Source organism: Mesoplodon bidens, assembly GCF_964165515.1.
Source record: "Mesoplodon bidens genome assembly, chromosome: 7".
Classification (NCBI taxonomy): Eukaryota; Metazoa; Chordata; class Mammalia; order Artiodactyla; family Ziphiidae; genus Mesoplodon; species Mesoplodon bidens.
Genome location: NC_138164.1, coordinates 34,406,001 through 34,424,453, shown reverse-complemented (window position 1 = coordinate 34,424,453; position 18,453 = coordinate 34,406,001).

Here is an 18,453-nt window from a genome sequence, read left to right as displayed (position 1 = left end):
ATATATATATATATTTCCAACGTGAGATACATGACCACCTTGAAGAAACAGTTTTCCATGTTTAAGATATAACCTAATTGCAGCCTCTGATAACTAAGGTTAGAAAGGCAGAGCAATGAATAAGTTGAAGAATAGAGAAACATTCTTGAAGTTCAGTGCTTTTCTCCCACCTTCCACCTTTGGAAAATACAAGGTTTGCTTTTCATCTAACTTTCAGAGAGATAGGATTTAAGGGAATTACTCTGATAGAGTAACAGTTGTAACCTACATTTTCTAGAACTTAAAAGATTCTGTGTGACCCATTTTAAGAAACATAGAGGGAGTAAATGACTAATGTGCTTTCTGATGCCCTGATAAGAAAGGTTGGAGGCTGCGTGGAGTTTCGCCTATGTTCCCAATGTTTGCTTTGATAACAAACAAGTTTTTTCATGTGTGAAAGAACTGGGTTTCAGTCATCTTGAATCATGTCTAGAGGAATACTGGGACAGGCAAGAAGAGCCCCAGAAGAGAGTGGAATGCTGCACTTCCACAGGCTAAGAGACCTTAAGCGACCAGCTGGAGGAGACACAGAGGCATCAGCAAATGAAATACAACTGAGAGAACCCAGAGGGTGAAATTTGCATCTCTTGTCTTTGTAGCCCAGGCTAAAGTGTATGTTACATCTCTAATCAGTGTTCTATTTTCAGTGAGTGTTAGTGATCTTAATTTTTGTAATAAAAGTAGTAAGAATGATTTAATGTCGCTATCCTGTTATTGGTGATTAATAGTTCATACCCTGTTACATTGATACTGGTACAAAAATAATGCTTCCTCCATGCTATTTGAAAAATACTGAGTCTGAACTGATATTATCTGCATATTACACAAATCCTATATTGTGCCATATCATACCCTTGCTGAACTTCTTCAGTGTTTCCCTGATCAACACAGAATAAAAACAAAATTCCTTAAAGCCTTGTATGACTTGATTCCTGCCTTTTCCTCCAATATCCTGTAATTTTCCTTTGTCACCTTGACTTTTTTAGTGCTTCCAAAAATCCAAGCTCTTTCTGCCTTATTCCATTTTCATATTTTTCTGTCTTTATAATACTGTCCTACTAACAGCACCTTCAAAACTTAGAATGATATCTCCTTCAGTTTTTAAATTAAATTCCATTGAGACTTTTTCTAACCACACAATAAAAATATATTTCAGCCCTCCACTAGTCATTCTGTTTTGTATCTTTATGTGGTTTTTGTTTTCCTTAACAGAACTTATCCTACTCTCTCTATATATATTTTTTGGTTTTCTGTTTGATTTTTTTCATTTCCCTCACTAGAATATAAACTTGATAAGTGCACAAATTCTGAAGTTATTGTTCACCATTTCTTCACTAACACTTAACACTGAGCATTCACTTAATAAGTGTTCTTTAAATTAATGAAGGTGAAGAGTGAAGAAAGGAGAGAGAGAAGGAGAGAGGGAAGGAGGGAGGGAGAGAGAGAAAGAGAGGGAAAATGGAAAAGAAAAAAATAGAAAGGGAGAAAGAAATAAAGGAAGGAAGGAAGAATCTGTGAGCATAGGAAGCTCCTCAATACCTGCCAAAGTGGAAACTATTAGGAGATGTTAAAATGTAGTGATTAATAAACAACCAAGAAAGCTAGTACAAGAGAAAAAGCTGTTTCATGAAATTCATCATTTCCAATATCAGAATTTTTTTCCCAATTCCTATAACTTTCCACACTACTTTCATGAAAAAAGAATGTAGAATAAGATTTATATAAGAATAATAATTAATTACATTTTATAGATGGAGAACATGAGACTGAGTGGACTAGAACCCTCTTTTTCTCAGTGATGTTAATACAAATGCCATGTATTATGTGTTCTCTGATTATATTCTAGATGTATTAAAGAGTCTTGCACTAAATATTTTCATTTTCAATATTATCAACTATATTTCATACCTTAAACCTATATACTGAGGCTTTTCCACAACTATTTCACAATGAGCCGTCAAGTATCATTGATGTTTGTAGAAAAAGAACAAAAGGCACACTGTGTTGTTCTTTTTTTCTCCTTTTCTAAGATGTTTAATTGTCTTTGAAAAAGCGTTAATCAAAGAAGGAAACTGCATTTGCTTTTTTTTTTTTTTTTTTTTCAATATGCGGGCCTCTCACTCTTGTGACCTCTCCCACTGCAGAGCACAGGCTCCGGACATGCAAGCCTAGCAGCCATGGCTCACGGGCCCAGCTGCTCCGTGACATGTGGGATCTTCCCAGACCAGGGCACGAACCCGTGTCCCCTGCATCGGCAGGAGGACTCCCAACCACTGCGCCACCAGGGAAACCCATCACATTAGTGTCTTTAATGTAAAAGATGTTTAGAAGTTTGGATGGTCAATAAAAGAATAATTAAAATTATTCATTCTCGAATTGTGATGTTAACCAAATATATTTTGTATTTCAACAATTTAATTGTGTTAATGAAATGAGGTCCCCTAACATACAGTGTAGCTTATTGCTGTGCATTTACTTGAAAATTAATATTTTTCTCATATCACTCTTCTGAAACTGTTTTATTCAAGGTCACCAACATTCTACATGTTGCCAAGTGCAATCATCAAATCTCAACTGTAAATTTATTTACCAGAAGCTTGTGACATGGTGATTATACTCTTTTGTGTCTTTCTCTTCCCTTTCTCCCTTATTGTTTTCTGCTCCTTTCTTTGATTTCTTAATTTTGGAGTGTTTGTATGCCTTAGTCTTTATCCTTTTCTCTTGAAGATCTCCTCCACTCTCATGGCTTTAAATATCATCTTTGTATTGATAATTTTTGTATACGTGTATGTGAGAAGTTTTTTTTTTTAATATCAGAGAATTATTTGAAAATATCTAAGGTATATAAGACATTGACATCAAACCCTTAATAAATTAACACAGCTAAAGTTTATTCTTTGTTCATACAAAGCCTACTACTGGTTTGGGTGACTCACCAGGGCAGCTTTTATCCATAGGTGGGCTTAGAATCCCAGGTTATTTTTAACTTAAAGCACCACCACATGAGCCCACGGTTCCCATGAGGAGGCTGGAGAGCTGAACTCAGACAATTAAATCATCCTACATTTGATTGTTACAAATTATTTCCACTAATGTTTAATTGGTCAAAGTAAATTACATGGTCTTGACTAACTTCTGCTTGATGGGGAAGTGAAACCTCCTGTGTACCTGCAACTATAGAGCTAGATATTGATAAACAGATAAAGTGCCTATCAAAGATGCCTCTGTCAGAGGGATTTCTTTTATTAAGGTTTAATATGTTATTAAATGCTTTGAACAGTGTCTGGCACAAATTAAACACAAGTATTTGTCAATAATTATTATGATGTGCAGCAGACAATCATAATTCTTAGCTGACTAGTTGAGGAAACAATCAGGATAAAATTCCAGGTAGTAAGTCAATAATATAGAATAAAGATCTGTCAATTAAGAAAGGAAACCTGTAGGTTAGCATCTGTGAGAGAAAAAAAAAAAACACTTAGAAGGACTAATGTCTAAAAGAGAGGACACGTCTGAAGCGATGAATATAGAAAAAAGAAAATTTTTAAGTCAAAGGAATATATTAGCTGCAAAATATAATAAAGATTTTTCCTGACAATCTAGGTACTATATCTAAATCCATTAAAATTAGCCATTATGGAGAAGTATACTCTTGTACTCTGCTGATATGAGATACCATGAGATAACAGAGAAGACTAGCAAACTTCCATTACATATTATAAAATCTCCATTATTAATATGTAATTATGCAATAATTAGAAAAGAGATCAACAGAGACAGAAACTGAAACTACTGGCTTTATAAAATAAAAGAGCAAATTCTACTTACCACCTTCCTTTTCTATTCTGCATATACATAAGCCTTGTATTTGCACTCAAAGTTATCCCCAATAAATATTTGTTGATAAATGTAAGAAAATAATTCACAAGGAAGATGGATAGTAAAATAGGGTTAAAATCTATAAAAATTCATAGTAAAACAATCAAGATAAAATGATATCAGATTATTGGATGATTACATGGATGAAGAAATATCTTATGTTTACTGTCCTTACCTCAATTTTTATGAATATTATTAGACATACATCCTGAGAGAGCAAATTGTTCAAACCCAAACATATAATCAAAATATCCTTGGAGGCAGTGGTGGTTTTAATTTTGAGAATATTCAGAAAAGGGAGGTAGATGGCAAATCTTTTGGGAGAACAAGATGTAAGAAAAAAACGATAGTAAAATGAGTAGTTTCTAACTTATGTGCCCATTACTTCTCTATGAAAAAAATCACAAGTCAATCATACTGCCACCACAACAATTATTTTAAATATCTGTAGCACAAGCCAAACCAGAATTAAAATAAGCCATTTGAAGGGTAATGACCCTCAGTTAAAGGGGGTATAAAGAAATTTTCAAAATTGAGTAGAAATAGAATGGCTACTACAAATTGATTATGATCACTTCCGTAATACAAAATGTTCACACTGCTTTTAAAGGGGCATGATAAAATATGCTGCAATCCTTGGACTTCTAAAAAAAATTCCATTTTAGATAAAAGTAAGACTGTGTGACCACGGATATTTGGAGTTATAGCTTAGCTCAAAAACTTGAAGAGCAATATATGAGATGACTCCAAATATATCAAAGGTCATTTTCACAAAAAGATTAAACCTTTTTTCTTTATCTACTCCAAAATCCAAAAGCAAGGAAAGTTACAGTAAAGAACAAGCTTCTTTCCGCAAGATGTTACTAAAAGTCATTTCATCTAGTAAACATCTTTTGCTTTGAGTGAATTGGGTCTGTACTTTGCAGGGGTGGTCAAAGCTACACATAGCTAAACCCTGAATTTTAATTAGGCACATTTGAGGTTTTTTTTGGCTTGTATTTCTCCTCCTTTCTCCACCTCTTCCTCCTCCTCTTCTTTTTATCCTTCTCATCTTTCTTCTTTTCTTCCTCCTTCTCCTTTTCACCATCTTCTCTTTTTTTAATTTTTTTGAGATAATTGTAGCAATTCCCTATTTCCCTGCTTGAAATATCTCATAATCCATTCTTATATAACATTTAAAGTGTTTATCTCTCTTAATTTCTTTTTTCACTTTTTACTGTACAAATGTTCAAACATAATTAATGCAGTCTTTTACACACTGTTAGACTATGAAAAAGTTCACGGGTTTTACAGAGTTGACACATGTTTATTTCAATGCTTTAACAATCTTATTTCTCTCCTTTCTCATAACATTTATTCCCTGACAAAAATGGATCTTCAGTCTTGGAATTTTCCACAAACTGTCATTGGCTCCTTCACAGAACTGTTTAACTTCTTTCTCCACTGAGGAATGTTTTCCTTTGAATGGGAAGTTAGATGCTACTATTTGATTAGATTTAAGTTCTTTAATTTGGCAAGAATAATACACAAGTTGTGTGGTTTACAGTCTATTGTATAACAAGAGAAATTTCACAGTATGATGTGTCCTATGTATTTTCCAACAGTACCATAAGGTATTTTCAGCTTCATCTATTCAAAGTAATTTCCCTATTTAATCACTTACCCAACAGCTTTAGCTTGTATTGATGATTATTACATAGGTCTATTATGTCATTATACGTTACAAAATAACAATGAAAAAAATCTGCATTTTTAGATCTAATTTCTCTAAACATAAAAAGCTTTCCTGATTAAGTATTTGGTTAACCTGAAACATAGTTTAGCAAGGAAAGCAGTATAAATATTTGAATCTTTCCTTTTTGGTGTCCCAATAAATTCTAATGGAGTACTACATTCTTCTTTAAGTAAGATTATGGATATTTGGAGCTATAGAGCTTTTATATCTTTTCAGGCACTGTAGGTGTTATTCTTTTTTGATGGTCAAACCCTGTCTCTATTAAAAGGAAGTTCATTCAAGTCCTTTAGAGTTCTTGTTTCTCTTTCTTCTCCTTTTGTATTTTTCTTTTCCTTTGCAATAGATGTCTACAGCATTATGACTTTTTTAAAATTAATTTTGAGATCATTGTAGGTTTGCATGTAGTTGTAAGAAATAAGAGACATAAAAATCCCCTATACTCAGTTTCCCCCAATGGTAACACCTTACATATCTATAGTACGATATCACAATAAAGAAACTAACATTGACACAACCCATCCATCTTATTTTCTGTGTCATTTTCACAAAACTTCAACCATCTTTGCTTTCTGTGCTCTCTGGCCCTACTACATGAGCAGGGATCATCTGGTACATTCCTTTCATCTGTGCATCACACCTGAAACTAGACGCTATTCTAAGGAGCCCAAATTTTTTTAGCAAGAAATGTTGAAGACAATAATCTAGGAACTAGGGTCTTCACTGATACTAGGTTGCTATGGCTTCTAAGGCTTTTCAGTGTTTAGAGATAGCAAACATGTATTATTTTATTAAGAAAAATAAACTAGTTCATACTAACAGTTTCTCAAATAAAAGATTACAGATTTTTGTTGTTGTTGCTGCTTAATATCCTTGACTTTGTGTTTCTCTCTTCTTTTGCTGATCATCTTGGGTGATGTTGATATTTATATAACATATTTAACATACTATTGTGATGGGTATTTTCTATTGTCTCTCTATATTCACATTTTTACCATTCTCAACTCTACGGTTTTTCTCATTCAAAAGGCTGTCCCTTGCTCTCTAGCTGTTATTTGGTTTCCAGCAAATGGAAGGAACAGGGAAGAAACTGGAGAGTTGGAGGCATGTAAAATAGAGATATTACCCCTCCAGTACTTAACTCACAACTCCAAGGAGGCAAACCTCACCACAGCTGTTTTCTTGGGTTTACACCACCTATGTCCCCCTCATGTCTTTCAGGTATAGGGGGTACATGGCTTTCTGTCATTGCCAGTTCCAGATTACTTGGCCAAAATTTATTGGGTTTCTGACTCCCCCCATAGCTGAAAATTGAACTAAATAAACTTTTATTTTTATTCTGCTATATTCTCTCATTTGTCATTTGTTATTACATTTTTTAAAAGACATAACATATATATATTATTTAAAAGCATAAAATATTTCTCCTGCCTTCCTAACCAACAGGTTAGTTGATGGAATAGACAAATACTTCCATGCAATATAGTAAATCAATTATAAAACTATGGATAAGTTGTTTTGAGAGCACAAAATAAAGCTGTTAAATCCACTCTAGAAATTCAGTGAGGGCTTCCTAGTGGTTATGTTCTTGAGCTGTACTTCCTAAATCTTCCTTTATATAGAGAAAGAAAGTTTTGAGGATAATATATAACTTGTTATTTTCATAATGTACACAAAACCTAGAAAGTGTGTTGTACAGGATAGATTCAATAAATACATTTTGGATGATTGACTAGTTGGATATATTAGCACAGGTAATCAAATACTCAAAATAGTAAAGAGTTGTGTGTGTGTTTTAAACTTAACTGCAAAAACCTCATTGTCACACAGTACATTTTAGTAAATTTTACTGCCTTCCACTGAATTCATCAGCAGAACATGTAACTTAATTATTTCTTTGTGCCCTTATAAATTGTATCTAATTTAGATTTAAATGACTTCAAGTGAATGTTTGGGGTATTGTCAATGCCTATTCAAATATCAGTTAAATGTTACATATGGGCCATGGAAAGAGGAATAAAGAAGTTCAAGGTTTAATAGAACCATTCTTAAAAATATCTGAGACCAACAAAATGGTTAATGCTTGAACTGTCCATGAAGTTTTCTTTCTTTAATGGTCACAGGTCTATGGTTGAATACCTCCAGTTACTGGCATCTTATTTTCTTTGGAGACAATCCAGTGCATTTAATTTCAAGTCTGACATTCAGAAAATGTATAGTGTTTGTAAATATACCCAAGCCTAATCAGATATAAGGAATATATTTGTCTACATAATAAAAATTTGTTATGCAGTCATTCTAATTGTATTTCAGATTAACTGTTAATATAGAATTTCAAATCTTTTTTTTTCAATTTACTACTTTCATAAACAATTTAATTTTTTATTTTCTAATTAAAAAAGTATCAGAAATACCAGGGCAAGTATTGCTTTTGAATTGAAGATGAGGACTAATTTAATTCAAATTTTCATATTATAGAATCAAAACATTGTACATCTTACTTAAAATATCAATAGTTATTCTAGAATAAGTTAGTGGTTTTCCACTCAAGCTATTAATATTTTCAAGCATAATTAAAGCACAGTTAATATGAGAAGAATAAAATATTGACTCATTAATCAAGAGAGATAATTTCACTAATAACATGTAGTAACGTCCTTTGGTCCCATACTTGTCTCTATTCTATCTTTTTTACAAACATTAAGTTAAAGTATGGTACTGGCACAAAAACAGATATAGAGATCAGTGGAACAGGATAGAAAGCCCAGAAATAAATCCACACACCTATGGTCAATTAATTTATGACAAAGGAGGCAATAATATACAATGGAAAATAGATAGTCTCTTCAATAAGTGGTGCTGGGAAAACTGTCCAGCTTCATGTAAAAGAATGAAATTAGAACATGCTCTAACAACTTGTACACAAATAAAATCAAAATGGATTATAGACCTAAATGTAAGACTGGATACTATAAAACTCCTACAGGAAAGCATAAGCAGAGCACTCTTTGACATAACTCGCAGCAAGATCTTTTTCCATCCTTCTCCTACAATAATGGAAATAAAAACAAAAATTAAAAAATTGGACCTAATTAAACTTGAAACCTATCGCATAGCAAAGGAAACCATAAAAATGAAAAGACAACCCACAGAATGGGAGAAAATATTTGCAAACAATGTGACCGACAAGGGATTAATTTCCAAAATACAAAAACAGCTTATACAGCTTAATATCAAAAAACCAAACAACCCCATCAAAAAAATGGGCAGAAGACCTAAATAGACATTTCTCCAAAGAAAATATACAGATAGATGGCCAAGAGGCATATGAAAATACGCTCAACATTGCTAATTATTAGAGAAACGCAAATCAAAACTACAATGAGGTATCACTTCACACCGGTCAGATTGGCCATCATCAAAATGTTTACAAATAATAAGTGCTGTAGAGGATGTGGAGAAAAAGGTATCCACCAAAACTATTGGTGAGAATGTAAGTTGCTACATCTACTATGGAGAACAATATGGAGGTCCCATAAAACGCCAAAAATATAGTTACCATATGATCCTGAAATCCCACTCCTGAGCATATATCCAAAGAAAACTATAATTCAAAAAGATACATGCATACCAATGTTCATTGCAGCAGTGTTTACAATAGCCAAGACATGGAAGAAGCCTAATTTTCCATCGACAGATGAATGGATAAAGAAGATGTGTACACACACACACACACACACACACACACAGGAATGTTGCTCAGGCATAAAAAAGAATGAAATGACTTTTGCAGCAACATACATGGACCTAGGACCTAGAGATTATGATATTAAATGAAGTAACCCTACCAGAGGAAAACAAATATGATATGACATTGTTTATGTGTGAAATTAAAAATATATATACAAATGAATTTATTTACAAAACAGAAATAGACCACAGACATAGAAATCAAACTTATGATTACCAAAGGGAAAGGGGGTGGGAATGGATAAATTAGGAAGTTGGGATTAACATTTACATACTACTATATATAAAATAAATAACAACAAGGATCTACTGTAAAGCACAGGGAAATATACTCAATATTTTTTAGTAACTTATAAGGGAAAATAATCTGGTGTATATATTATATATATATAATATATATATATATATATAATATATATATTATATATCTATATATATCATATATATAATATCATATATATGATATATATAATATATCATATATATATGATATATGATATATATGATATATGATATATATATATATATATATATATCACTGTACAGTACACCTGAAACTAACATGACATGTAAATCAACTATACTTCAATAAGATAAAAATAAAATAAAAATTATCATCAAAATTATTGCATTTTGCTGAGGTTTATAATGTATTAAAAGTCCATTTTGCCATAAAAACCCAAGATATTTCTGACACAACAGAAGCAAAAGGCTACTTTTTTTGTTTGTTTTACAGGACCAGGACTTGCAGGCTACTTATATAGCAATCATATATGTACTTGAGAGATTTGTGTGTGTGTGTGTGTGTGCACTCACAAGTGTTCATGTTCAGAAATTTTCTCATCATGTTTAACAGCTTTGGTATATATATGGAAAAATTTTGACACTCAAGCCTACATTGTCAAACCCACCGCAATACACTTATTTCATGCTCCCATGACTCCTGTCCCCTAAAATAATATTTGCTTTGTGGAAAATAGTGTTGCTAAGTGTGAGTTCTGAGGATAAATGATATCCCTGTGAAACAATGTCTTCAATTTCAGTCAATGACAAGTGCTTTTTGTTTGTTTGTTTATACAAAGGAAAATAAATTCATTCAGAGCAATAGAGTGGTTTTCTTCTGGTAAGAAAGTTCAGAGATATTTGGAGGTTCCAGATTCTCAGCCACTTGGTCTATGTTCCTAGGAGGATAATGGTAGATACCTAATTCTAAATCTCAGCAAACGTTTTCAAAGCGTATACATATCAACAAGGGGGACAAATGAAACCAGCCATAAAAGAAGGTCTGAAAACTTCTGTCTATGTATAATAGAGAAAAAAAATCTCATGATAGTTTTATGGAAGAGTTTCTTGTCAGAAATGTGGTCTTCAGTAAGGGGGTGGAGCCAAGCAATGATGTTATAAGCAAGGAATAAATATGCTCATCCCAATCCACTCTGATTCTTCAGTGTCCTACGTTTGCCTCCAGATGACTGAATTCACCCAAAAGCTGGAGGGCAAAGAAGCATGTTGATACAGTCCATATGGGACAGCCTAATCCAAAACCAGGGCAGGAGGAAGGGGGTGGAAAATGGATCTAGAGGGACAAAAGAAAGGTATTCAGTCTACACATCTGAAACCGATTTAAGTTACTGTGACACATACTGCTGTGTGTTAACTAAAATTTCTGTCCTAGTCTTCCTGACCACACAGGTAAACCACACTTCCCAGGCTCCCTTCATGTGGCCATGTTACCTTGTCAGACTGAACAAATAAAAATACAGGAGATGGATTTTAATTTGCATTTGAAATAAACAGGTAAATGTTTTTAGTATAGGTATGTTCCATGAAATATTGGGGACACACACAATTACACTGAAAAATGTATTCATTCTTCATCTGAAATTTAAATATTACTGGGTGCCCTGTGTTTTAGCTAACAACGCTAGATCAATAGAAAGTGGATTGAAGTAATATTAGACTGACTTGTTGGTAAGTAGGCACTCTGTAAAATAAGTAAATTAATGACACTGATAGTAATAATTAATAATGATAATAATAACCTGCCTTTGTGGAGTTAGCATATCTCTGTGGTTTAAACAGTCTCAGTATGGCTAATTTCAAACTACCAACATAAACTGCACACAGAGTTGGAAAGAGACATGCACAGTTGTCTCTCATGAAACTCTACAATCCAGCTTCAGGACATCACTGAATATACATTACTTTTAATCCTCTCACTTCAACAAAAGCCTTGTACACAACCCTCCATTCCCATTTCCTCGTCTAGCTGACAGAAATGTAATTAAAACTTCAGGATAACAACCTTGGGAGCCATGAGGAGAATATAGCAAACATCCACACACTGGAACCTGCCTTAGTGCTATGTCATCTCTTGGAGGTGAGCTGTGGGATCAGATACACCTGCCTTGGAATTTGTGATGTGAGTAGAAATAAACTTGAAGTGTGTGAAGTGACTGATATTTTGAAATTTATCCATTAGAGTAGCTAGCATTTATATCATCCTGTAAGCTAGTTTTGTCATATGGATGGTGACATAAGCAAACATTAGTGACCAAAGTGAAAATTTCACTATTCTATACATTATTTAAAATATATACCAGACATTTGCTAAATGAAAAGCCTTGTACTAGATACAGAGGATACCACAACATTTGCCTTGGAGAGTTTAGAAAGTTTAGGGAAACTTTAGAAGGTGTAGAAGCTTACAAAAGCATATATGAACTATAAAAAAATTAGGAAAGTAGAGTGTTTTAGAAGCATATTGAAGAATTGAGTGGTAGGATACTTAATATTCTGTCTTTCTACTTCCTGTGAGATATGTCGGGAGTGGTAACCTTCTGTTCCTGCCTGGCAAATTGCTGCTCATTATTCAAGGCCTAACTCAAACATTATCTCTGTACTTTCCAAATATATTTTCCTGACTGCTTTCTAACTATTTTGAGCAAACCTCACCTTTAACTCTCTTGTAATTATTTATTTCCATATTTAGACTTTATCACTTAACATTGTATTAATTTAGAACTAGACCTTGATATTTTTAACTTCATTTCATTTTAAGTGTCCTTAAGAATGGTTGTGCTGGTAGTATTTAAAAGTAATTTCTGTTGCCTCTACTTTGCATGATATAGTTTAGTCCAGATCTCCAGTTACACAGCCACTGTTGTCATCATAATTATTCTCAGGAAGTTAGGTCTCCTTTAGAAATAAGTTTCCATGTGGCCGGCTATGGTTTATCAGATTTTCTGAAATGTGTTTTCACATTAGCTTTTCCTGTCAGTACTAGTCTAAGTGTGTAGAAGAAGAAATAATCCATATAGTTATTGAATATAGTCATGTGGAAGCCATGCATTTCCCTCTGGGTTGTACTTGAGAATATGGATTGTTTCTTATTTTGATTCCTCCCAAGACCTAGCCTAGTGCCTTCTGAATTTAATATACCAAATAAGATTTCAAACAACATTTCCTCATCTACTTGTGCAATGCTATGCTAACATAATCAATGAGGTAAAGTCACAAAAGAACCCAAGAGAATTGTCCAATGATGCTAGTCACATTTTGCAGAGCCTGGCAGAATTTGCTTTTCTCCCTGCTCTGTATCAGTATCTTCAAGTTTTTGATGGTACACAGCTTTGACTGCTGCTCTCTCATCTGTTCCATCTGCTGCTCTCTTGTTTCCCAGCAGACAAGCCACTATACTGTGCCACTTTAATTTCTGCTTTAGTGCCCTTAAACTGTTTCTCCTACTTACCAGCCAGGCTTTAGCTCACCATAAAGCACCTGCTAGGGAATTCAGCAGCCACACATGTGGCCAGCCTGGTGACTGTGGGATGCATAAGGTGAAAGTACTTGTGGAATTGAGGTCAAAAACCTCCTTCATTTTTCTCGGCAGTTAATTGATTGTGGTTCGTTTAGTAGAAATGTGAGTTATAGTATGCTATTGTTCACAGGGTCAAGGTCGGAAATCAACAGTTTCTGACACTAAAGTCTCTAGCTTCATTAAAAGGCCAAGCTAAGGCGACAACCCACCTGATCAGGTTTTTAGTGCCATACACCTGTTGATGGCAGGTGTTAATTCCTTCAAGATAGGACATAGCTACAATGTAAACTTATCACCTACTTCAGGTGCCAAGTTAATTCTACAGCTGACATGCTCTTCTTCCAGAGTTCCTGCACAGATCCTAGCCTTAGATAATTAAAGAGGTTCCCGTATGTCAGTCTTTGTGTTTGACTGAGCTTTGTATATAGCACCACCATAGATGGCTGAACATTCCATTAAAATGTGAATGTTATTTCTTTTGATGACATAGAGTGGACTCAACTAATGGAACCAAATACAAATATGCTGGCAAGATAAAATGGTATATTTATCTATATTTACCTTACATACATATTTTTGCTTTAAAGAAAAACACATTTTCATGATTCGTGATTCTCAAGATTATTGTCTCTTTGATATTTGTTAATGATATTTATATTTAATCGATTCTTTAAAATAAATATTCTCTTATTGAAATGTAAACAGAATCTAGTTTAGATTTTTGCTAATACACATATTTCCTGGAAGAAAAAAACAGGGGAAACATTTCATCTTTAGCAAGCTCTACTCCTGAATATGAATCTAAATGATTCTTAGATTTTTTTCTAATCAAAGTTTTTATCTTTAATTATATAGAAATCATACTACAACAGGAACTCTCCAATTCTGTAATGATGATAAAAAATGGACATATTACACCTGAGGGTTTTTCCTTTATTTTCTACTTATTTTTTCTGATTAAAAGATCTGTACTTGTTTCTGTACCTTGTTTAAATAATTGGTTATACAAAGAAAATTCTATCCTAAGAGTTTAGTGATACGTCAGCAGACCAAGAGGAAGCTTATATTTTTCAAGCCTCTGATCATTTCGTGCTAGGATATGGTAAGATGCAGGTGCATGCTAACAACAAGGAAGTTAATCTTTTAAAGTAGATGATTTTCAAACATTATTTTTCATCTAGGTATTGTTTCTTCAAGTAGTTCTATGTGAAAATATGAAAACGTATAAACAGATAAAAGACAAGCGGCCCTGTTCAAAGGCAATGAAGTTACACAAATCTACAAGCTAAGCCTTCTGACAACATTCTGTACAAACCTATCACCTTCCATTAGTGTGTCACACACACACACACACACACACTTCTCTCTCTGTGTGTATCAATCTATTTAAATAGATACAGATATCTAGATACAGTTATCTAGATAAAGGATTGATAGATAGATAGATAGCTGTAATATGTAATCAATGCTGTGAATGGAGTCAGAGAATTATGAAATACCATTAATAAAAACTAGTTATTTTACCTGTCATTTTAAAAAAGTAATCATTTCATGGGAGAAGAAAAATGATTCAAATACAAATAACAGGACTTTTAAGAACATAAGCTCAAAGAAAAAAATCCATAAATGTGTAACAAGAATAGACTTAGTTAGGCTAACACTGTCATCTTTGATTTTAAAGCTCATTATTTGTGTCTGTGGAAATGCAAGTACCAAAGTAGTTCAATGTTGTATGATTGTAGGCTTAATATAGTGATTATTTTCAGAACTTCCCACGTTCTAATCTTAGGTTATAATTACTTTCCACTCACAATTTCATTATACCTCTATTTTGTATAATTTATTTTATTTGTGATTTCTGCTGAATAACTATTTTTAATTTATTATACCTCAAAATTAAGGCTTTACCCCAGGAAAAATTATGTTTTATTCATTTTATAGCAATGTTTTATCATATTTCTACAAATACTTAACAAATGTAGTTTGCTGTACCTGACCTGCTAAACATTTCAGAATAATTTGTCATAGTTAAGACAATGACATAAGGTATTTATTTAGTATCTACAATGTGACAGTAGCAAAACATACAATTTTATCTAATTCTTACAATTTACAATAGGTAAATATTTTTGGCCAAAATTACAGGCAAATAACTTTAGAGGGTTTAAGTGACTTGCCAATAGCCACATAACATATATATATATATATATATATATATATATATATATATATATATATATATATATATAGTAGCCCAAGTTTAGCTCTTAAGTTTTAAATACTAAGTCTTAACAATTATGTACCTTTTTATGGCATTTCCCAATTACTGTTCAATGTCAATAAAATTATATAAAAAGGTCCACATATGTCTTTAATAAAAAGCTTTTATGAAATACCCAAAGGAGTATTTAATAAATAAATAAAAATCTTTTATTAAATACCCAAAGGTGAACTGTGAAGAATTAACATAGTGCACTCATGAGGATTGATTTTTGTATGATTTTCTATAAAGGTGGTTTTGAGGGGAAAAGAGGAAGAGGTGAGCTGGAAAAAAAAATTGTAGTCCTGGCTTAGCCCATCTGTGTTTAGGTCAACTTTTGTTTCCTACTACTTTCACCAGGAAAGCTCCATAATAGCCTAATTAGCAGACACCCAAAAATCAGTTTTTTCTGATTTTTGAGGATTTGCTTGAGGATTGCTTGGGGGGTGGGTGTCATGGGTTCATGTTACATCTCCATCCTGAGCAATGTTCCTTCTTTTAACGCATAACTGGCTTGTTTCACCATCTCTCTTTTTATAACTTTCAACTGTGCTGAATTTCAAGCCTCTAATGCAGTGCTTATCAAAGTGAGGTCCCCAGACCATAACCAGCAGCAACAGCATCTGGGAACTTGTTACAAAATCATATTCTTGGCTTTACCCCTGACCTCCTGAATTAGAAGCTTTGGATCTGAGGACCAGCAATCTGTATTTTAATTAGCCGCCCCCCACCCCAGGTATATCTAATGAATGGTAAAGTTTAAAAACCAGAGTTCTAGTGTATGTAGAGATCCCTTGCTCCTCATGATTGCTGCTGCTATTCTATACAGCTGAAGCTCTAATCCACTTGATTCTTGGAGGGGACACCAGAGACAGAGAATGTGCAGTGTTGTTCCTTAGCTAAGAAACAGATCCCAGAAGCCTTAAGATGCAGAATGTCATTCTGTCTCCTCTCCTATTTCCACAATAAGACTAATCATAATTGTAATTTCTATCTTTTCAGTTCCTCCTCTGTGCCTGGCATTTTGTAGCACATTTAATCCTCACAGTATAATAAAGTTTACCTCCTAGTATTTATTTGGGACTCAGGTGCAGAGATTTGAGATAATAACATTCCTTAGTTCACAGCACAGTACTGTATTATTTGTTTATTTACTTCCTTTTATTTGTGTGTCTCTTTCTAATCTCCATCTTCCCACAATAAGCAAACATCTTTATTTGTTAAATGTTATAACCTTTGCACTCGTTTTATAAAATTGGCATAGTGGTTATTTATGTATATACTTTGCATATTTTTTAAACAGCTTAATTGAGATAGTATTCACCTAGTATGCAATTCATCCATATGAAGTGTATAATTCAATGGCTTTTAGTGTATCAGAGTATGGCATCCATCACTCCATTGGTTTTAAAATAGAGTCAGCTCTCTCTATACGCAGATGCAAAACCTGTGGATACTACACAATTTTATCTAAGGAAGTGTGCACAGATTCTGAAATCCAGAACCAATCCCCTCAAAGATTGAGTGATGACTTTATTTTCATTACAACAAAAAGAAACTTTGTACACCTTAATAACACTCCTGAAAGCCACCATCCCAATCCCCTTTTCCAGCTCTAGGAATCACTAATGTATTTTCTGTTTCTATAGATTTGTTTATTATGGACATTTCATGTAAGTGGAGTCATACAATATGAAGTCTTTTGTTACTGATTTCTTTCACTTAATATAAGGTTTTCAAGGTTTTTCCACGTCATAGAATGCCACAGCACTTTAACTCTTTTTATTGCTGAATCACATATTATTATATGGATATACTACACTGTATTTATCTATTCATCAATTGATAGATATTTGAATTATTTCCACATTTTTGCTTTTATAAATAATGTTGTAATGAACATTCATGTATAGATTTTTGTGATTATTTTTTATTATTTATCTGGAGTATATACCCAACCATTTCATAACTGTTCATAATATTCATAATAAAATAGTATTATTTTATTCAATTTCTACAGGTTGCCAGTAATGTCCATCTTTCATTACCAATTTTAGTAATTTGAGTCTTCTCTCTATTTTTATTGGAATTCTAGCTAAAATGTTATCAATTTCTTTATTGTTTTCAAAGAATGACATTCTGGTTTTACTGATTTTCTCTACTGTTTTTCTTTCTATTCTTTATTTCACTAATTTCCACTCAAATCCATATTATATAATTCCTTCTTTCCCTTTTGTGTTTAGTTTACCCTTTTTTTTCAATGTCTTAAGATGGAAAATTTAGTTGTTAATTTTGAGATCATTCCTCTCTTTTTAATGTGGTATATTTAAACAGTGCTTTAGTGACATCTCTTGTATTTTGATATACTATGTCTTCATTTTCAGTCATCTCAATGTTTTTTCTAATTTCACTTGTGATTTCTACTTTGACTCATGTTAGTTAGTAGTATGTTGCTTGTTTTGTACTTGTTTATGAATTTCCCAAATATCTTTCTGTTAAATTAAAAGTCAATTTTACTTGATGTGACTGGATAATATATTTTATATGATTTCAATGCTTTTAAATATTTTAAAAATTATCCTAGTAGGTGTGATGTGATAACTTATTATGGATTTGATTTGAATTTCCCTGATGTCTAATGAAGTTAAGCATCTTTTCAAGAGCTTATTGTCCATTTATGTATATTCTTTGAAGAAATGTCTATTCAAACATTTTGTCATTTTTATGGGGTTATTTGCCTTTTTATTGTTGAGTTGTAACTAATTTTTATATATTCTAGAAACTAGATCCTTATCTGATATATTACCGGAGAAAAGTTCTCCATTCTTTGGGTTTTTCACTTTAATTCATAGTATTCTTTGATAAACAAAAGTTTTTAGTTTTAACAAAGTTCAATTTACCTATTTTGTCTTTTGTTGTTTGTGCTTTCTGTGTCATATCTAAGAAAGCTTTACCTAACCCAAGACCATGAAG